The sequence below is a fragment of the Schistocerca americana genome, chromosome 4 (assembly GCF_021461395.2).
Source record: "Schistocerca americana isolate TAMUIC-IGC-003095 chromosome 4, iqSchAmer2.1, whole genome shotgun sequence".
NCBI classification, from domain to species: domain Eukaryota; kingdom Metazoa; phylum Arthropoda; class Insecta; order Orthoptera; family Acrididae; genus Schistocerca; species Schistocerca americana.
This window is the reverse complement of record NC_060122.1, coordinates 11538730-11561887: the sequence shown is the minus strand read 5'-3', so window position 1 is coordinate 11561887 and position 23158 is coordinate 11538730.

Below are 23158 nucleotides of genomic sequence, written 5' to 3'. Positions count from 1 at the left end.
GCGAGTCTTCTTGTACTTAAGTCGGCATTGTGCCTTTTCTGTTTAATTCCGATGCAATTTCAGTATTTCATCGTCAATATGAAGGTACAAGGGATACAGTAAACCTGGAGTGAAGCATCGGAATCTATAACTAGTGTCAATGGGACGGTTCAAAACATAGACAGTAAGAAGAGTCAGTCTTCTTGTACTTAAGCCGGCATTGTGCCTCTTGTATTTAATTCCAGTGCAATTTCTGTGTTTCATCGTCAATAAGAAGGTCAGAGGGATACCAGAAACCTGAAGTGAAGCATCGGAGTCTATAACTAGTGTCACAGGACTGGTTCAAAACATAGTCAAAAAGAAGAGTGAGTCTTCTTGTATTTAAGTCGGCCTTGTGCCTTTTGTATTTAATTCCGATGTAATTTCTGTGTTTCATCGTCAATAAGAAGGTCCAAGGGATACAGTAATCCTGGAGAAAAGCATCGGAATCTATAACTAGTGTCACAGGAATGGTTCAAAACATAGACAGTACTTAAGTCGGCATTGTGCCTTTTGTATTTAATTCCGAATCAATTTCTGTGTTTCATCGTCTATAAGAAGGTCCAAGAGATACAGTAAACCTGAAGTGAAGCATCTTAATCTATAACTAGTGTCACAGGAATGGTTCAAAGCATAGTCAGTAAGATGAGTCGGTCTTCATGTACTTAAGTCGGCATTGTGCCTTTTGTATTTAATTCCGATGCCATTTCTGTGTTTCATCGTCAATGAGAAGGTCCAATGGATACAGTAAATCTGATGTGAAGCATCGGAATCTACAACTAGTGTCACAGGAATGGTTCAAAACATAGTCAGGAAGAGGAGTAAGTCTTCATGTACTTAAGTCGGCATTGTGCCTTTTGTACTTAATTCCGATGGAATTTCTGTGTTTCATCGTCAATAAGAAGGTCCAAGGGATACAGTAAACCTGAAGTGAAGCATCGCAATCTATAACTAGTGTCACAGGAATGGTTCAAAACATAGTCAGTAAGGAGAGTCAGTCTTCTTGTACTTAAGTCTGCTATTTGCCTAATCTATTTAATTCCGATGCAATTTCAGTGTTTCATCGTCAATAAGAAGGTAAAAGGGATGCAGTAAACATGGAGTGAAGCATCGGAATCTATAACTAGTGTCAATGGAATTGTTGAAAACACAGATATTAAGAAGAGTCAGCCTTCTTGTGCTTAAGTCGGCATTGTGCCTTTTGTATTTAATTCAGGTGCAGTTTCTGTGTTTCATCGTCAATAAGAAGGTCAGAGGGATACAGTAATCCTGAAGTGAACCATCGGAATCTGTAACTAGTGTCACAGGAATGGTTCAAAACATAGACAGTACATAAGTCGGCATTGTGCCTTTTGTATTTAACTCCGAAGCAATTTCTGTGTTTCATCGTCAATAAGAAGGTAGAAGGGATACAGTAAACCTGAAGTGAGGCATCGGAATCTATAACTAGTGTCACAGAAATGGTTCAAAACATAGTCAGTAAGAAGAGTCGGTCTTCATGTACGTAAGTCGGCATTGTGAATTTTGTATTGAATTCCGTTGCAATTTCTGTGTTTCATCGCCAATGAGAAGGTCCAAGGGATACAGTAAACCTGAAGTGAAGCATCGGAATCTATAACAAGTGTCACAGGAATGGTTCAAAGCATAGTCAGTAAGAAGAGTCAGTCTTCATGTACTTAAGTCGGCATTGTGCCTTTTGTATTTAATTCCGATGCAATTTCTGTGTTTCATCGTCAATAAGAAGGTCCAAGGGATACAGTAAACCTGAAGTGAAGCATCGCAATCTATAACTAGTGTAACAGGAATGGTTCAAACATAGACAGTAAGAAGAGTCCGTCTTCTTGTACTTAAGTCGGCATTTTGTCTAGTCTATTTAATTCCGATGCAATTTCAGTGTTTCATCGTCAATAAGAAGGTCCAAGGGATACAGTAAACCAGGAGTGTAGCATCGGAATCTATAACTAGTGTCAATGGAATGGTTCAAAACATAGACAGTAAGAAGAGTCTGTCTTCTTGTACTTAAGTCGGCATTGTGCCTTTTGTATTTAATTCCGGTGCAATTTCTGTGTTTCATCGTCAATAAGAAGGTCAGAGGGATACAATAAACCTGATGTGAAGCATCGGAATCTATAACTAGGGTAACAGGAATGGTTCAAAACATAGTCAGTAAGAAGAGTCAGTCTGCTTGTCCTTAAGTCGGCCTTGTGCCTTTTGTATTTAATTCCGATGCAATTTCTGTGTTTCATCGTCAATAAGAAGAACCAAGGGATACAGTAAACCTTACGTGAAGCATCGGAATCTATAACTAGTCACAGGAATGCTTCAAAAAATAGTCAGTAAGAGGAGTCGCTCTTCATGTACTTAAGTCAGCATTGTGCGTTTTGTAATTAATTCCGACGCAATTTCTGTGTTTCATCGTCATCAAGAAAGTCCAAGGGATACAGTAAACCTGAAGTGAAGCATCGGAATCTATAACTAGTGTCCCAGGAATGGTTCAAAGCATAGACAGTAAGAAGAGTCAGTCTTTTTGTACTTAAGTCGGCATTATTCCTTTTCTACTTAATTCCGATGCAATTTCTGTGTTTCATCGTCAATAAGAAGGTCCAAGGGATACAGTAATCCTGGTGTGAGCCATCGGAATCTATAACTAGTGTCACAGGAATGGTTCAAAACATAGTCAGTAAGAAGAGTCAGTCTTCATGTACTTAAGTTGGCATTGGGCCTTTTGTATTTAATTCCGATGCAATTTCTGTGTTCCATCGTCAATAAGAAGGTCCAAGGGATACAGTAAACCTGAAGTGAAGCATCGGAATCTATAAATAGTGTCACAGGAATGGTTCACAACATAGTCAGTCAGAAGAGCGAGTCTTCTTGTACTTAAGTCGGCATTGTGCCTTTTCTGTTTAATTCCGATGCAATTTCAGTATTTCATCGTCAATATGAAGGTACAAGGGATACAGTAAACCTGGAGTGAAGCATCGGAATCTATAACTAGTGTCAATGGGACGGTTCAAAACATAGACAGTAAGAAGAGTCAGTCTTCTTGTACTTAAGCCGGCATTGTGCCTCTTGTATTTAATTCCAGTGCAATTTCTGTGTTTCATCGTCAATAAGAAGGTCAGAGGGATACCAGAAACCTGAAGTGAAGCATCGGAGTCTATAACTAGTGTCACAGGACTGGTTCAAAACATAGTCAAAAAGAAGAGTGAGTCTTCTTGTATTTAAGTCGGCCTTGTGCCTTTTGTATTTAATTCCGATGTAATTTCTGTGTTTCATCGTCAATAAGAAGGTCCAAGGGATACAGTAATCCTGGAGAAAAGCATCGGAATCTATAACTAGTGTCACAGGAATGGTTCAAAACATAGACAGTACTTAAGTCGGCATTGTGCCTTTTGTATTTAATTCCGAATCAATTTCTGTGTTTCATCGTCTATAAGAAGGTCCAAGAGATACAGTAAACCTGAAGTGAAGCATCTTAATCTATAACTAGTGTCACAGGAATGGTTCAAAGCATAGTCAGTAAGATGAGTCGGTCTTCATGTACTTAAGTCGGCATTGTGCCTTTTGTATTTAATTCCGATGCCATTTCTGTGTTTCATCGTCAATGAGAAGGTCCAATGGATACAGTAAATCTGATGTGAAGCATCGGAATCTACAACTAGTGTCACAGGAATGGTTCAAAACATAGTCAGGAAGAGGAGTAAGTCTTCATGTACTTAAGTCGGCATTGTGCCTTTTGTACTTAATTCCGATGGAATTTCTGTGTTTCATCGTCAATAAGAAGGTCCAAGGGATACAGTAAACCTGAAGTGAAGCATCGCAATCTATAACTAGTGTCACAGGAATGGTTCAAAACATAGTCAGTAAGAAGAGTCAGTCTTCTTGTACTTAAGTCTGCTATTTGCCTAATCTATTTAATTCCGATGCAATTTCAGTGTTTCATCGTCAATAAGAAGGTAAAAGGGATGCAGTAAACATGGAGTGAAGCATCGGAATCTATAACTAGTGTCAATGGAATTGTTGAAAACACAGATATTAAGAAGAGTCAGCCTTCTTGTGCTTAAGTCGGCATTGTGCCTTTTGTATTTAATTCAGGTGCAATTTCTGTGTTTCATCGTCAATAAGAAGGTCAGAGGGATACAGTAATCCTGAAGTGAACCATCGGAATCTGTAACTAGTGTCACAGGAATGGTTCAAAACATAGACAGTACATAAGTCGGCATTGTGCCTTTTGTATTTAACTCCGAAGCAATTTCTGTGTTTCATCGTCAATAAGAAGGTAGAAGGGATACAGTAAACCTGAAGTGAGGCATCGGAATCTATAACTAGTGTCACAGAAATGGTTCAAAACATAGTCAGTAAGAAGAGTCGGTCTTCATGTACGTAAGTCGGCATTGTGAATTTTGTATTGAATTCCGTTGCAATTTCTGTGTTTCATCGTCAATGAGAAGGTCCAAGGGATACAGTAAACCTGAAGTGAAGCATCGGAATCTATAACAAGTGTCACAGGAATGGTTCAAAGCATAGTCAGTAAGAAGAGTCAGTCTTCATGTACTTAAGTCGGCATTGTGCCTTTTGTATTTAATTCCGATGCAATTTCTGTGTTTCATCGTCAATAAGAAGGTCCAAGGGATACAGTAAACCTGAAGTGAAGCATCGCAATCTATAACTAGTGTAACAGGAATGGTTCAAACATAGACAGTAAGAAGAGTCCGTCTTCTTGTACTTAAGTCGGCATTTTGTCTAGTCTATTTAATTCTGATGCAATTTCAGTGTTTCATCGTCAATAAGAAGGTCCAAGGGATACAGTAAACCAGGAGTGTAGCATCGGAATCTATAACTAGTGTCAATGGAATGGTTCAAAACATAGACAGTAAGAAGAGTCTGTCTTCTTGTACTTAAGTCGGCATTGTGCCTTTTGTATTTAATTCCGGTGCAATTTCTGTGTTTCATCGTCAATAAGAAGGTCAGAGGGATACAATAAACCTGATGTGAAGCATCGGAATCTATAACTAGGGTAACAGGAATGGTTCAAAACATAGTCAGTAAGAAGAGTCAGTCTGCTTGTCCTTAAGTCGGCCTTGTGCCTTTTGTATTTAATTCCGATGCAATTTCTGTGTTTCATCGTCAATAAGAAGAACCAAGGGATACAGTAAACCTTACGTGAAGCATCGGAATCTATAACTAGTCACAGGAATGCTTCAAAAAATAGTCAGTAAGAGGAGTCGCTCTTCATGTACTTAAGTCAGCATTGTGCGTTTTGTAATTAATTCCGACGCAATTTCTGTGTTTCATCGTCATCAAGAAAGTCCAAGGGATACAGTAAACCTGAAGTGAAGCATCGGAATCTATAACTAGTGTCCCAGGAATGGTTCAAAGCATAGACAGTAAGAAGAGTCAGTCTTTTTGTACTTAAGTCGGCATTATTCCTTTTCTACTTAATTCCGATGCAATTTCTGTGTTTCATCGTCAATAAGAAGGTCCAAGGGATACAGTAAACCTGGTGTGAGCCATCGGAATCTATAACTAGTGTCACAGGAATGGTTCAAAACATAGTCAGTAAGAAGAGTCAGTCTTCATGTACTTAAGTTGGCATTGGGCCTTTTGTATTTAATTCCGATGCAATTTCTGTGTTCCATCGTCAATAAGAAGGTCCAAGGGATACAGTAAACCTGAAGTGAAGCATCGGAATCTATAAATAGTGTCACAGGAATGGTTCACAACATAGTCAGTCAGAAGAGCGAGTCTTCTTGTACTTAAGTCGGCATTGTGCCTTTTCTGTTTAATTCCGATGCAATTTCAGTATTTCATCGTCAATAAGAAGGTACAAGGGATACAGTAAACCTGGAGTGAAGCATCGGAATCTATAACTAGTGTCAATGGGACGGTTCAAAACATAGACAGTAAGAAGAGTCAGTCTTCTTGTACTTAAGCCGGCATTGTGCCTCTTGTATTTAATTCCAGTGCAATTTCTGTGTTTCATCGTCAATAAGAAGGTCAGAGGGATACAAGAAACCTGAAGTGAAGCATCGGAGTCTATAACTAGTGTCACAGGACTGGTTCAAAACATAGTCAAAAAGAAGAGTGAGTCTTCTTGTATTTAAGTCGGCCTTGTGCCTTTTGTATTTAATTCCGATGCAATTTCTGTGTTTCATCGTCAATAAGAAGGTCCAAGGTATACAGTAAACCTGAAGTGAAGCATCGGAATCTATAACTAGTGTCACAGGATTGGTTCTAAACATAGTCAGTAAGAAGAGTCAGTTTTCTTGTACTTAAGTCGGCATTGTGCCTTTTCTATTTAATTCCGATGCAATTTCAGTGTTTCATCGTCATTAAGAAGGTCCAAGGGATACAGTAAACCAGGAGTGTAGCATCGGAATCTATAACTAGTGTCAATGGAATGGTTCAAAACATAGACAGTAAGAAGAGTCTGTCTTCTTGTACTTAAGTCGGCATTGTGCCTTTTGTATTTAATTCCGGTGCAATTTCTGTGTTTCATCGTCAATAAGAAGGTCAGAGGGATACAATAAACCTGATGTGAAGCATCGGAATCTATAACTAGGGTAACAGGAATGGTTCAAAACATAGTCAGTAAGAAGAGTCAGTCTGCTTGTCCTTAAGTCGGCCTTGTGCCTTTTGTATTTAATTCCGATGCAATTTCTGTGTTTCATCGTCAATAAGAAGAACCAAGGGATACAGTAAACCTTACGTGAAGCATCGGAATCTATAACTAGTCACAGGAATGCTTCAAAAAATAGTCAGTAAGAGGGGTCGCTCTTCATGTACTTAAGTCAGCATTGTGCGTTTTGTAATTAATTCCGACGCAATTTCTGTGTTTCATCGTCATCAAGAAAGTCCAAGGGATACAGTAAACCTGAAGTGAAGCATCAGAATCTATAACTAGTGTCCCAGGAATGGTTCAAAGCACAGACAGTAAGAAGAGTCAGTCTTTTTGTACTTAAGTCGGCATTATTCCTTTTCTACTTAATTCCGATGCAATTTCTGTGTTTCATCGTCAATAAGAAGGTCCAAGGGATACAGTAAACCTGGTGTGAGCCATCGGAATCTATAACTAGTGTCACAGGAATGGTTCAAAACATAGTCAGTAAGAAGAGTCAGTCTTCATGTACTTAAGTTGGCATTGGGCCTTTTGTATTTAATTCCGATGCAATTTCTGTGTTCCATCGTCAATAAGAAGGTCCAAGGGATACAGTAAACCTGAAGTGAAGCATCGGAATCTATAAATAGTGTCACAGGAATGGTTCACAACATAGTCAGTCAGAAGAGCGAGTCTTCTTGTACTTAAGTCGGCATTGTGCCTTTTCTGTTTAATTCCGATGCAATTTCAATATTTCATCGTCAATAAGAAGGTACAAGGGATACAGTAAACCTGGAGTGAAGCATCGGAATCTATAACTAGTGTCAATGGGACGGTTCAAAACATAGACAGTAAGAAGAGTCGGTCTTCATGTACTTAAGTCAGCATTGTGCCTTTTGTATATAATTCCGGCGCAATTTCTGTGTTTCATCGTTAATAAGAAGGTCAGAGGAATAGAGTAAACATGAAGTGAAGCATCAGAATCTATAACTAGTGTCACAGGAATGGTTCAAAACATAGTCAGTAAGAAGAGTCAGTCTTCTTGTACTTAAGTCTGCTATTTGCCTAATCTATTTAATTCCGATGCAATTTCAGTGGTTCATCGTCAATAAGAAGGTAAAAGGGATGCAGTAAACATGGAGTGAAGCATCGGAATCTATAACTAGTGTCAATGGAATTGTTGAAAACACAGATATTAAGAAGAGTCAGCCTTCTTGTGCTTAAGTCGGCATTGTGCCTTTTGTATTTAATTCAGGTGCAATTTCTGTGTTTCATCGTCAATAAGAAGGTCAGAGGGATACAGTAATCCTGAAGTGAGGCATCGGAATCTATAACTAGTGTCACAGGAATGGTTCAAAACATAGACAGTACATAAGTCGGCATTGTGCCTTTTGTATTTAATTCCGAAGCAATTTCTGTGTTTCATCGTCAATAAGAAGGTAGAAGGGATACAGTAAACCTGAAGTGAGGCATCGGAATCTATAACTAGTGTCACAGAAATGGTTCAAAACATAGTCAGTAAGAAGAGTCGGTCTTCATGTACGTAAGTCGGCATTGTGAATTTTGTATTGAATTCCGATGCAATTTCTGTGTTTCATCGTCAATGAGAAGGTCCAAGGGATACAGTAAACCTGAAGTGAAGCATCGGAATCTATAACAAGTGTCACAGGAATGGTTCAAAGCATAGTCAGTAAGAAGAGTCAGTCTTCATGTACTTAAGTCGGCATTGTGCCTTTTGTATTTAATTCCGATGCAATTTCTGTGTTTCATCGTCAATAAGAAGGTCCAACTGATACAGTAAACCTGAAGTGAAGCATCGCAATCTATAACTAGTGTAACAGGAATGGTTCAAACATAGACAGTAAGAAGAGTCCGTCTTCTTGTACTTAAGTCGGCATTTTGTCTAGTCTATTTAATTCCGATGCAATTTCAGTGTTTCATCGTCAATAAGATGGTAAAAATGACGCAGTAAACCTGGAGCGAAGCATCGGAATCTATAACTAGTGTCAATGGAATGGTTCAAAACATGGACAGTAAGAAGAGTCAGCCTTCTTGTACTTAAGTCGGCATTGTGCCCTTTGCATTTACTTCCGGTGCAATTTCTGTGTTTCATCGTCAATAAGAAGGTCAGAGGGATACAGTAAACCTGAAGTGAAGCATCGGAATCTATAACTAGTGTCACAGGAATGGTTCAAAACATAGTCAGTAAGAAGAGTCAGTCTTCTTGTCCTTAAGTCGGCATTGTGCCTTTTGTATTTAATTCGCATGCAATTTCTGTGTTTCTCGTCAATAAGAAGGTCAAAGGGATACAGTAAACCTGAAGTGTAGCATCGGAATCTATAACTAGTGTCACAGGAATGGTTCAAAACATAGTCAGTAAGAAGAGTCGGTCTTCATGTACTTAAGTCAGCATTGTGCCTTTTGTATATAATTCCGGCGCAATTTCTGTGTTTCATCGTTAATAAGAAGGTCAGAGGAATAGAGTAAACATGAAGTGAAGCATCAGAATCTATAACTAGTGTCACAGGAATGGTTCAAAACATAGACAGTAAGAAGATACAAACCTGTTGTACTTAAGTCGGCATTGTGCCTTTTGTATTTAATTCCGATGCAATTTCTGTGTTTCATCGACAATAAGAAGGTCCAAGGGATACAGTAAACCTGAAGTGAAGCATCGGAATCTATAACTAGTGTCACAGGAATGGTTCAAAACATAGACAGTAAGGAGAGTCAGTCTTCTTGGTCTTAAGTCGGCATTGTGCCTTTTGTATTTAATTCCGATGCAATTTCTGTGTTTCATCGTCAATAAGAAGGTCAGAGGAATACATTAATCCTGAATTGAAGCATCGGAATCTATAACTAGTGTCACAGGAATGGTTCAAAACATAGTCAGGAAGAGGAGTAAGTCTTCATGTACTTAAGTCGGCATTGTGCCTTTTGTACTTAATTCCGATGCAATTTCTGTGTTTCATCGTCAATAAGAAGGTCCAAGGATTACAGTAAACCTGAAGTGAAGCATCGCAATCTATAACTAGTGTCACAGGAATGGTTCAAAACATAGCCAGAAAGAAGAGTCAGTCTTCTTGTACTTGAGTCGGCATTCTGCATTTTGTATTAAATTCCGATGCAATTTCTGTGTTTCATCGTCAATAAGAAGGTCCTAGGGATACAGTAAACCTGAAGTGAAGCATCGGAATCTATAACTAGATTCACAGGAATGGTTCAAAACATAGTCAGAGAGAATAGTCAGTCTCCTTGTCCTTAAGTCGGCTTTGTGCCTTTTGTATTTAATTCCGATGCCATTTCTGTGTTTCATCGTCAATGAGAAGGTCCAAGGGATACAGTAAACCTGAAGTGAAGCATCTGAATCTACAACTAGTGTCACAGGAATGGTTCAAAACATAGTCAGGAAGAGGAGTAAGTCTTCATGTACTTAAGTCGGCATTGTGCCTTTTGTACTTAATTCCGATGCAATTTCTGTGTTTCATCGTCAATAAGAAGGTCCAAGGATTACAGTAAACCTGAAGTGAAGCATCGCAATCTATAACTAGTGTCACAGGAATGGTTCAAAACATAGTCAGTAAGAAGAGTCAGTCTTCTTGTACTTAAGTCGGCTATTTGCCTAATCTATTTATTTCCGATGCAATTTCAGTGTTTCATCGTCAATAAGAAGGTAAAAGGGATGCAGTAAACATGGAGTGAAGCATCGGAATCTATAACTAGTGTCAATGGAATGGTTCAAAACATAGACAGTAAGAAGAGTCAGCCTTCTTGTACTTAAGTCGGCATTGTGCCTTTTGTATTTAATTCCGATGTAGTTTCTGTGTTTCATCGTCAATGAGAAAGTCCAAATGATACAGTAAACCTGAAGTGAAGCATCGGAATCTATAACTAGCGTCAATGGAATGGTTCAAAACATAGACAGTAAGAAGAGTCAGTCTTCTTGTATTTAAGTCGGCATTGTGCCTTTTGTATTTAATTCCGGTGCAATTTCTGTGTTTCATCGTCAATAAGAAGGTGAGAGCGATACAGTAAACCTGAAGTGAAGCATCGGAATCTATAACTAGTGTCACAGGAGTAGTTCAAAACATAGTCAGAGAGAATAGTCAGTCTTCTTGTCCTTAAGTCGGCGTTGTGCCTTTTGTATTTATTTCCGATGCTATTTCTGTGTTTCATCGTCAATGAGAAGGTCCAAGGGATACAGTAAACCTGAAGTGAAACATCGGAATCTACAACTAGTGTCACAGGAAAGGTTCAAAACATAGTCAGGAAGAGGAGTAAGTCTTCATGTACTTAAGTCGGCATTGTACCTTTTGTACTTAATTCCGATGCAATTTCTGTGTTTCATCGTCAATAAGAAGGTCCAAGGATTACAGTAAACCTGAAGTGAAGCATCGCAATCTATACCTAGTGTCACAGGAATGGTTCAAAACATAGTCAGTAAGATTAGTCTCTCTTCTTGTACTTAAGTCGGCTATTTGCCTAATCAATTTAATTCCGATGCAATTTCAGTGTTTCATCGTCAATAAGAAGGTAAAAGGGATGCAGTAACCATGGAGTGAAGCATCGGAATCTATAACTAGTGTCAATGGAATTGTTGAAAACACAGATAGTAAGAAAAGTCAGCCTTCTTGTTCTTAAGTCGGCATTGTGCCTTTTGTATTTAATTCAGGTGCAATTTCTGTGTTTCATCGTCAATAAGAAGGTATGAGGGATACAGTAAACCTGAAGTGAAGCATCGGAATCTATAACTAGTGTCACAGGAATGGTTCAAAACATAATCAGTAAGAAGAGTCAGTCTTCTTGTCCTTAAGTCGGCATTGTGCCTTTTGTATTTAATTCGCATGCAATTTCTGTGTTTCATCGTCAATAAGAAGGTCCAAGGGATACAGTAAACCTGAAGTGTAGCATCGGAATCTATAACTAGTGTCACAGGAATGGTTCAAAACATAGTCAGTAAGAAGAGTCGGTCTTCATGTACTTAAGTCAGCATTGTGCCTTTTGTATATAATTCCGGCGCAATTTCAGTGTTTCATCGTTAATAAGAAGGTCAGAGGAATAGAGTAAACATGAAGTGAAGCATCAGAATCTATAACTAGTGTCACAGGAATGGTTCAAAACATAGATTGTAGGAAGATACAGTCTTCTCGTACTTAAGTCGGCATTGTGCCTTGTGAATTTAATTCCGATGCAATTTCTGTGTTTCATCGTCAATAAGAAGGTCCAAGGGATACAGTATACCTGAAGTGAAGCATCGGAATCTATAACTAGTGTCACAGGAATGGTTCAAAACATAGACAGTAAGAAGATACAAACCTGTTGTACTTAAGTCGGCATTGTGCCTTTTGTATTTAATTCCGATGCAATTTCTGTGTTTCATCGACAATAAGAAGGTCCAAGGGATACAGTAAACCTGAAGTGAAGCATCGGAATCTATAACTAGTGTCACAGGAATGGTTCAAAACATAGACAGTAAGGAGAGTCAGTCTTCTTGGTCTTAAGTCGCCATTGTGCCTTTTGTATTTAATTCCGATGCAATTTCTGTGTTTCATCGTCAATAAGAAGGTCAGAGGAATACATTAATCCTGAATTGAAGCATCGGAATCTATAACTAGTGTCACAGGAATGGTTCAAAACATAGACAGAAAGAAGAGTCAGTCTTCTTGTACTTGAGTAGGCATTCTGCATTTTGTATTAAATTCCGATGCAATATCTGTGTTTCATCGTCAATAAGAAGGTCCTAGGGATACAGTAAACCTGAAGTGAAGCATCGGAATCTATAACTAGTTTCACAGGAATGGTTCAAAACATAGTCAGAGAGAATAGTCAGTCTCCTTGTCCTTAAGTCGGCTTTGTGCCTTTTGTCTTTAATTCCGATGCCATTTCTGTGTTTCATCGTCAATGAGAAGGTCCAAGGGATACAGTAAACCTGAAGTGAAGCATCGGAATCTACAACTAGTGTCACAGGAATGGTTCAAAACATAGTCAGGAAGAGGAGTAAGTCTTCATGTACTTAAGTCGGCATTGTGCCTTTTGTACTTAATTCCGATGCAATTTCTGTGTTTCATCGTCAATAAGAAGGTCCAAGGGTTACAGTAAACCTGAAGTGAAGCATCGCAATCTATAACTAGTGTCACAGGAATGGTTCAAAACATAGTCAGTAAGAAGAGTCAGTCTTTTTGTACTTAAGTCGGCTATTTGCCTAATCTATTTATTTCCGATGCAATTTCAGTGTTTCATCGTCAATAAGAAGGTAAAAGGGATGCAGTAAACATGGAGTGAAGGATCGGAACCTATAACTAGTGTCAATGGAATGGTTCAAAACATAGACAGTAAGAAGAGTCAGCCTTCTTGTACTTAAGTCGGCATTGTGCCATTTGTATTTAATTCCGATGTAGTTTCTGTGTTTCATCGTCAATGAGAAAGTCCAAATGATACAGTAAACCTGAAGTGAAGCATCGGAATCTATAACTAGTATCAATGGAACGGTTCAAAACATAGACAGTAAGAAGAGTCGGTCTTCATGTACTTAAGTCGGCATTGTGCCTTTTGTATTTCATTCAGGTGCAATTTCTGTGTTTCATCGTCAATAAAAAGGTCAGAGGGAGTCAGTAAACCTGAAGTGAAGCATCGGAATCTATAACTAGTGTCACAGGAATGGTTCAAAACATGGACAGTACATAAGTCGGCATTGTGCCTTTTGTATTTAATTCCGAAGCAATTTCTGTGTTTCATCGTCAATAAGAAGGTAGAAGGGATACAGTAAACCTGAAGTAAGGCATCGGAATCTATAACTAGTGTCACAGAAATGGTTCAAAACATAGTCAGTAAGAAGAGTCGGTCTTCATGTACTTAAGTCGGCATTGTGCCTTTTGTATTTAATTTTGACGCAATTTCTGTGTTTCATCGTCAATGAGAAGGTCCAAGGGATACAGTAAACCTGAAGTGAAGCATCGGAATCTATAACTAGTGTAACAGGAATGGTTCAAACATAGACAGTAAGAAGAGTCAGTCTTCTTGTACTTAAGTCGGCATTTTGCCTAATCTATTTAATTCCGATGCAATTTCAGTGTTTCATCGTCAATAAGATGGTAAAAGGGACGCAGTAAACCTGGAGTGAAGCAACGGTATCTATAACTAGTGTCAATGGAATGGTTCAAAACATAGACAGTAAGAAGAGTCAGCCTTCTTGTCCTTAAGTCGGCATTGTGCCTTTTGTATTTAATTCCGATGCTATTTCTGTGTTTCATCGTCAATAAGAAGGTCCAAGGGATACAGTAAACCTGAAGTGAAGCATCGCAATCTATAACTAGTGTAACAGGAATGGTTCAAACATAGACAGTAAGAAGAGTCCGTCTTCTTGTACTTAAGTCGGCATTTTGTCTAGTCTATTTAATTCCGATGCAATTTCAGTGTTTCATCGTCAATAAGATGGTAAAAATGACGCAGTAAACCTGGAGCGAAGCATCGGAATCTATAACTAGTGTCAATGGAATGGTTCAAAACATAGACAGTAAGAAGAGTCAGCCTTCTTGTACTTAAGTCGGCATTGTGCCCTTTGCATTTAATTCCGGTGCAATTTCTGTGTTTCATCGTCAATAAGAAGGTCAGAGGGATACAGTAAACCTGAAGTGAAGCATCGGAATCTATAACTAGTGTCACAGGAATGGTTCATAACATAGTCAGTAAGAAGAGTCAGTCTTCTTGTCCTTAAGTCGGCATTGTGCCTTTTGTATTTAATTCGCATGCAATTTCTGTGTTTCTCGTCAATAAGAAGGTCAAAGGGATACAGTAAACCTGAAGTGTAGCATCGGAATCTATAACTAGTGTCACAGGAATGGTTCAAAACATAGTCAGTAAGAAGAGTCGGTCTTCATGTACTTAAGTCAGCATTGTGCCTTTTGTATATAATTCCGGCGCAATTTCTGTGTTTCATCGTTAATAAGAAGGTCAGAGGAATAGAGTAAACATGAAGTGAAGCATCAGAATCTATAACTAGTGTCACAGGAATGGTTCAAAACATAGACAGTAAGAAGATACAAACCTGTTGTACTTAAGTCGGCATTGTGCCTTTTGTATTTAATTCCGATGCAATTTCTGTGTTTCATCGACAATAAGAAGGTCCAAGGGATACAGTAAACCTGAAGTGAAGCATCGGAATCTATAACTAGTGTCACAGGAATGGTTCAAAACATAGACAGTAAGGAGAGTCAGTCTTCTTGGTCTTAAGTCGGCATTGTGCCTTTTGTATTTAATTCCGATGCAATTTCTGTGTTTCATCGTCAGTAAGAAGGTCAGAGGAATACATTAATCCTGAATTGAAGCATCGGAATCTATAACTAGTGTCACAGGAATGGTTCAAAACATAGTCAGGAAGAGGAGTAAGTCTTCATGTACTTAAGTCGGCATTGTGCCTTTTGTACTTAATTCCGATGCAATTTCTGTGTTTCATCGTCAATAAGAAGGTCCAAGGATTACAGTAAACCTGAAGTGAAGCATCGCAATCTATAACTAGTGTCACAGGAATGGTTCAAAACATAGCCAGAAAGAAGAGTCAGTCTTCTTGTACTTGAGTCGGCATTCTGCATTTTGTATTAAATTCCGATGCAATTTCTGTGTTTCATCGTCAATAAGAAGGTCCTAGGGATACAGTAAACCTGAAGTGAAGCATCGGAATCTATAACTAGATTCACAGGAATGGTTCAAAACATAGTCAGAGAGAATAGTCAGTCTCCTTGTCCTTAAGTCGGCTTTGTGCCTTTTGTATTTAATTCCGATGCCATTTCTGTGTTTCATCGTCAATGAGAAGGTCCAAGGGATACAGTAAACCTGAAGTGAAGCATCTGAATCTACAACTAGTGTCACAGGAATGGTTCAAAACATAGTCAGGAAGAGGAGTAAGTCTTCATGTACTTAAGTCGGCATTGTGCCTTTTGTACTTAATTCCGATGCAATTTCTGTGTTTCATCGTCAATAAGAAGGTCCAAGGATTACAGTAAACCTGAAGTGAAGCATCGCAATCTATAACTAGTGTCACAGGAATGGTTCAAAACATAGTCAGTAAGAAGAGTCAGTCTTCTTGTACTTAAGACGGCTATTTGCCTAATCTATTTATTTCCGATGCAATTTCAGTGTTTCATCGTCAATAAGAAGGTAAAAGGGATGCAGTAAACATGGAGTGAAGCATCGGAATCTATAACTAGTGTCAATGGAATGGTTCAAAACATAGACAGTAAGAAGAGTCAGCCTTCTTGTACTTAAGTCGGCATTGTGCCTTTTGTATTTAATTCCGATGTAGTTTCTGTGTTTCATCGTCAATGAGAAAGTCCAAATGATACAGTAAACCTGAAGTGAAGCATCGGAATCTATAACTAGCGTCAATGGAATGGTTCAAAACATAGACAGTAAGAAGAGTCAGTCTTCTTGTATTTAAGTCGGCATTGTGCCTTTTGTATTTAATTCCGGTGCAATTTCTGTGTTTCATCGTCAATAAGAAGGTGAGAGCGATACAGTAAACCTGAAGTGAAGCATCGGAATCTATAACTAGTGTCACAGGAGTAGTTCAAAACATAGTCAGAGAGAATAGTCAGTCTTCTTGTCCTTAAGTCGGCGTTGTGCCTTTTGTATTTATTTCCGATGCTATTTCTGTGTTTCATCGTCAATGAGAAGGTCCAAGGGATACAGTAAACCTGAAGTGAAACATCGGAATCTACAACTAGTGTCACAGGAAAGGTTCAAAACATAGTCAGGAAGAGGAGTAAGTCTTCATGTACTTAAGTCGGCATTGTACCTTTTGTACTTAATTCCGATGCAATTTCTGTGTTTCATCGTCAATAAGAAGGTCCAAGGATTACAGTAAACCTGAAGTGAAGCATCGCAATCTATACCTAGTGTCACAGGAATGGTTCAAAACATAGTCAGTAAGATTACTCTCTCTTCTTGTACTTAAGTCGGCTATTTGCCTAATCAATTTAATTCCGATGCAATTTCAGTGTTTCATCGTCAATAAGAAGGTAAAAGGGATGCAGTAACCATGGAGTGAAGCATCGGAATCTATAACTAGTGTCAATGGAATTGTTGAAAACACAGATAGTAAGAAAAGTCAGCCTTCTTGTTCTTAAGTCGGCATTGTGCCTTTTGTATTTAATTCAGGTGCAATTTCTGTGTTTCATCGTCAATAAGAAGGTATGAGGGATACAGTAAACCTGAAGTGAAGCATCGGAATCTATAACTAGTGTCACAGGAATGGTTCAAAACATAGTCAGTAAGAAGAGTCAGTCTTCTTGTCCTTAAGTCGGCATTGTGCCTTTTGTATTTAATTCGCATGCAATTTCTGTGTTTCATCGTCAATAAGAAGGTCCAAGGGATACAGTAAACCTGAAGTGTAGCATCGGAATCTATAACTAGTGTCACAGGAATGGTTCAAAACATAGTCAGTAAGAAGAGTCGGTCTTCATGTACTTAAGTCAGCATTGTGCCTTTTGTATATAATTCCGGCGCAATTTCAGTGTTTCATCGTTATCAAGAAGGTCAGAGGAATAGAGTAAACATGAAGTGAAGCATCAGAATCTATAACTAGTGTCACAGGAATGGTTCAAAACATAGATTGTAGGAAGATACAGTCTTCTCGTACTTAAGTCGGCATTGTGCCTTGTGAATTTAATTCCGATGCAATTTCTGTGTTTCATCGTCAATAAGAAGGTCCAAGGGATACAGTATACCTGAAGTGAAGCATCGGAATCTATAACTAGTGTCACAGGAATGGTTCAAAACATAGACAGTAAGAAGATACAAACCTGTTGTACTTAAGTCGGCATTGTGCCTTTTGTATTTAATTCCGATGCAATTTCTGTGTTTCATCGACAATAAGAAGGTCCAAGGGATACAGTAAACCTGAAGTGAAGCATCGGAATCTATAACTAGTGTCACAGGAATGGTTCAAAACATAGACGGTAAGGAGAGTCAGTCTTCTTGGTCTTAAGTCGCCATTGTGCCTTTTGTATTTAATTCCGATGCAATTTCTGTGTTTCATCGTCAATAAGAAGGTCAGAGGAATACATTAATCCTGAATTGAAGCATCGGAATCTATAACTAGTGTCACAGGAATGGTTCAAAGCATAGACAGAAAGAAGAGTCAGTCTTCTTGTACTTGAGTAGGCATTCTGCATTTTGTATTAAATTCCGATGCAATATCTGTGTTTCATCGTCAATAAGAAGGTCCTAGGGATACAGTAAACCTGAAGTGAAGCATCGGAATCTATAACTAGTTTCACAGGAATGGTTCAAAACATAGTCAGAGAGAATAGTCAGTCTCCTTGTCCTTAAGTCGGCTTTGTGCCTTTTGTATTTAATTCCGATGCCATTTCTGTGTTTCATCGTCAATGAGAAGGTCCAAGGGATACAGTAAACCTGAAGTGAAGCATCGGAATCTACAACTAGTGTCACAGGAATGGTTCAAAACATAGTCAGGAAGAGGAGTAAGTCTTCATGTACTTAAGTCGGCATTGTGCCTTTTGTACTTAATTCCGATGCAATTTCTGTGTTTCATCGTCAATAAGAAGGTCCAAGGGTTACAGTAAACCTGAAGTGAAGCATCGCAATCTATAACTAGTGTCACAGGAATGGTTCAAAACATAGTCAGTAAGAAGAGTCAGTCTTTTTGTACTTAAGTCGGCTATTTGCCTAATCTATTTATTTCCGATGCAATTTCAGTGTTTCATCGTCAATAAGAAGGTAAAAGGGATGCAGTAAACATGGAGTGAAGGATCGGAACCTATAACTAGTGTCAATGGAATGGTTCAAAACATAGACAGTAAGAAGAGTCAGCCTTCTTGTACTTAAGTCGGCATTGTGCCATTTGTATTTAATTCCGATGTAGTTTCTGTGTTTCATCGTCAATGAGAAAGTCCAAATGATACAGTAAACCTGAAGTGAAGCATCGGAATCTATAACTAGTATCAATGGAACGGTTCAAAACATAGACAGTAAGAAGAGTCGGACTTCATGTACTTAAGTCGGCATTGTGCCTTTTGTATTTCATTCAGGTGCAATTTCTGTGTTTCATCGTCAATAAAAAGGTCAGAGGGAGTCAGTAAACCTGAAGTGAAGCATCGGAATCTATAACTAGTGTCACAGGAATGGTTCAAAACATGGACAGTACATAAGTCGGCATTGTGCCTTTTGTATTTAATTCCGAAGCAATTTCTGTGTTTCATCGTCAATAAGAAGGTAGAAGGGATACAGTAAACCTGAAGTAAGGCATCGGAATCTATAACTAGTGTCACAGAAATGGTTCAAAACATAGTCAGTAAGAAGAGTCGGTCTTCATGTACTTAAGTCGGCATTGTGCCTTTTGTATTTAATTCTGACGCAATTTCTGTGTTTCATCGTCAATGAGAAGGTCCAAGGGATACAGTAAACCTGAAGTGAAGCATCGGAATCTATAACTAGTGTAACAGGAATGGTTCAAACATAGACAGTAAGAAGAGTCAGTCTTCTTGTACTTAAGTCGGCATTTTGCCTAATCTATTTAATTCCGATGCAATTTCAGTGTTTCATCGTCAATAAGATGGTAAAAGGGACGCAGTAAACCTGGAGTGAAGCAACGGTATCTATAACTAGTGTCAATGGAATGGTTCAAAACATAGACAGTAAGAAGAGTCAGCCTTCTTGTCCTTAAGTCGGCATTGTGCCTTTTGTATTTAATTCCGATGCTATTTCTGTGTTTCATCGTCAATAAGAAGGTCCAAGGGATACAGTAAACCTGAAGTGTAGCATCGGAATCTATAACTAGTGTCACAGCAATGGTTCAAACTTAGTCAGTAAGAAGAGTCGGTCTTCATGTACTTAAGTCAGCATTGTGCCTTTTGTATATAATTCCGGCGCAATTTCTGTGTTTCATCGTTAATAAGAAGGTCAGAGGGATAGAGTAAACCTGAAGTAAGGCATCGGAATCTATAACTAGTGTCACAGAAATGGTTCAAAACATAGTCAGTAAGAAGAGTCGGTCTTCATGTACTTAAGTCGGCATTTTGCCTAATCTATTTAATTCCGATGCTATTTCTGTGTTTCATCGTCAATAAGAAGGTCCAAGGGATACAGTATACCTGAAGTGAAGCATCGGAATCTATAACTAGTGTCACAGGAATGGTTCAAAACATAGACAGTAAGAAGATACAGTCAACTTGTACTAAAGTCGGCATTGTGCCTTTTGAATTTAATTCCGATGTAATTTCTGTGTTTCATCGTCAATAAGAAGGTCCAAGGGATACAGTATACCTGAAGTGAAGCATCGGAATCTATAACTAGTTTCACACGAATGGTTCAAATCATAGTCAGTAAGAAGATACAGACTTGTTGTACTTATGTCGGCATTGTGCTTTTGTATTGAATTCCGATGCAATTTCTGTGTTTCATCGTCAATGAGAAGGTCCAAGGGATACAGTAAACCTGAAGTGAAGCATCGGAATCTATAACAAGTGTCACAGGAATGGTTCAAAGCATAGTCAGTAAGAAGAGTCAGTCTTCATGTACTTAAGTCGGCATTGTGCCTTTTGTATTTAATTCCGATGCAATTTCTGTGTTTCATCGTCAATAAGAAGGTCCAAGGGATACAGTAAACCTGAAGTGAAGCATCGGAATCTATAACTAGTGTCACAGGAATGGTTCAAAACATAGTCAGTATGAAGAGTCAGTCTTCTTGTCCTTAAGTCGGCATTGTGCCTTTTGTATTTAATTCGCATGCAATTTCTGTGTTTCATCGTCAATAAGAAGGTCCAAGGGATACAGTAAACCTGAAGTGTAGCATCGGAATCTATAACTAGTGTCACAGGAATGGTTCAAAACATAGTCAGTAAGAAGAGTCGGTCTTCATGTACTTAAGTCAGCATTGTGCCTTTTGTATATAATTCCGGCGCAATTTCTGTGTTTCATCGTTAATAAGAAGGTCAGAGGAATAGAGTAAACATGAAGTGAAGCATCAGAATCTATAACTAGTGTCACAGGAATGGTTCAAAACATAGACAGTAGTAAGATACAGTCTTCTCGTACTTAAGTCGGCATTGTGCCTTTTGAATTTAATTCCGATGCAATTTCTGTGTTTCATCGTCAATAAGAAGGTCCAAGGGATACAGTATACCTGAAGTGAAGCATCGGAATCTATAACTAGTGTCACAGGAATGGTTCAAAACATAGACAGTAAGAAGATACAGTCTTCTTGTACTTAAGTCGGCATTGTGCCTTTTGAATTTAATTCCGATGTAATTTCTGAGTTTCATCGTCAATAAGAAGGTCCAAGGGATACAGTATACCTGAAGTGAAGCATCGGAATCTATAACTAGTTTCACACGAATGGTTCAAAACATAGTCAGTAAGAAGACAAAGACTTGTTGTACCTATGTCGGCATTGTGCTTTTGTATTTAATTCCGATGCAATTTATGTGTTTCATCGACAATAAGAAGGCCCAAGGGATACAGTAAACCTGAAGTGAAGCATCGGAATCTATAACTAGTGTCACAGGAATGGTTCAAAACATAGACAGTAAGGAGAGTCAGTCTTCTTGTACTTAAGTCGGCATTGTGCCTTTTGTATTTAATTCCGATGCAATTTCTGTGTTTCATCGTCAATAAGAAGGTCAGAGGAAAACAGTGAACCTGAAGTGAAGCATCGGAATCTATAACTAGTGTCACAGGAATGGTTCAAAACATAGACAGGAAGAAGAGTCAGTCTTCTTGTACTTGAGTCTGCATTCTGCATTTTGTATAAAATTCCGATGCAATTTCTGTGTTTCATCGTCAATAAGAAGGTCATAGGGATACAGTAATCCTGAAGTCAAGCATCGGAATCTATAACTAGTGTCACAGGAATGGTTCAAAACATAGACAATAAGAAGATTCAATCTTTTTGTACTGAAGTCGGCATTGTGCCATTTGTATTTAATTCCGATGTAGTTTCTGTGTTTCATCGTCAATAAGAAGGTCCAAATGATACAGTAAACCTGAAGTGAAGCATCGGAATCTATAACTAGTGTCAATGGAATGGTTCAAAACATAGACAGTAAGAGGAGTCAGTCTTCTTGTACTTAAGTCGGCATTGTGCCTTTTGTATTTGATTCCGGCGCAATTTCTGTGTTTCATCGTCAATAAGAAGGTGAGAGCGATACAGTAAACTTGAAGTGAAGCATCGAAATCTATAACTAGTGTCACAGGAATGGTTCAAAGCATAGTCAGTAAGAAGAGACAGTCTTCATGTACTTAAGTCGGCATTGTGCCTTTTGTATTTAATTCCGATGCAATTTCTGTGTTTCATCGTCAATAAGAAGGTCCAAGGTATACAGTAAACCTGAAGTGAAGCATCGGAATCTATAACTAGTGTCACAGGATTGGTTCTAAACATAGTCAGTAAGACGAGTCAGTTTTCTTGTACTTAAGTCGGCATTGTGCCTTTTCTATTTAATTCCGATGCAATTTCAGTGTTTCATCGTCAATAAGAAGGTCCAAGGGATACAGTAAACCAGGAGTGTAGCATCGGAATCTATAACTAGTGTCAATGGAATGGTTCAAAACATAGACAGTAAGAAGAGTCTGTCTTCTTGTACTTAAGTCGGCATTGTGCCTTTTGTATTTAATTCCGGTGCAATTTCTGTGTTTCATCGTCAATAAGAAGGTCAGAGGGATACAATAAACCTGAAGTGAAGCATCGGAATCTATAACTAGGGTAACAGGAATGGTTCAAAACATAGTCAGTAAGAAGAGTCAGTCTTCTTGTCCTTAAGTCGGCCTTGTGCCTTTTGTATTAAATTCCGATGCAATTTCTGTGTTTCATCGTCAATAAGAAGAACCAAGGGATACAGTAAACCTTAAGTGAAGCATCGGAATCTATAACTAGTCACAGGAATGCTTCAAAAAATAGTCAGTAAGAGGAGTCGCTCTTCATGTACTTAAGTCAGCATTGTGCGTTTTGTATTTAATTCCGACGCAATTTCTGTGTTTCATCGTCATCAAGAAAGTCCAAGGGATACAGTAAACCTGATGTGAAGCATCAGAATCTATAACTAGTGTCCCAGGAATGGTTCAAAGCATAGACAGTAAGAAGAGTCAGTCTTCTTCTACTTAAGTCGGCATTGTGCCTTTTCTACTTAATTCCGATGCAATTTCTGTGTTTCATCGTCAATAAGAAGGTCCAAGGGATACAGTAAACCTGGTGTGAGGCATCGGAATCTATAACTAGTGTCACAGGAATGGTTCAAAACATAGTCAGAAAGAAGAGTCAGTCTTCATGTACTTAAGTTGGCATTGTGCCTTTTGTATTTAATTCCGATGCAATTTCTGTGTTTCATCGTCAATAAGAAGAACCAAGGGATACAGTAAACCTTAAGTGAAGCATCGGAATCTATAACTAGTCACAGGAATGCTTCAAAAAATAGTCAGTAAGAAGAGTCAGTCTTCATGTACTTAAGTTGGCATTGTGCCTTTTGTATTTAATTCCGATGCAATTTCTGTGTTTCATCGTCAATAAGGAGGTCCAAGGGATACAGTAAACCT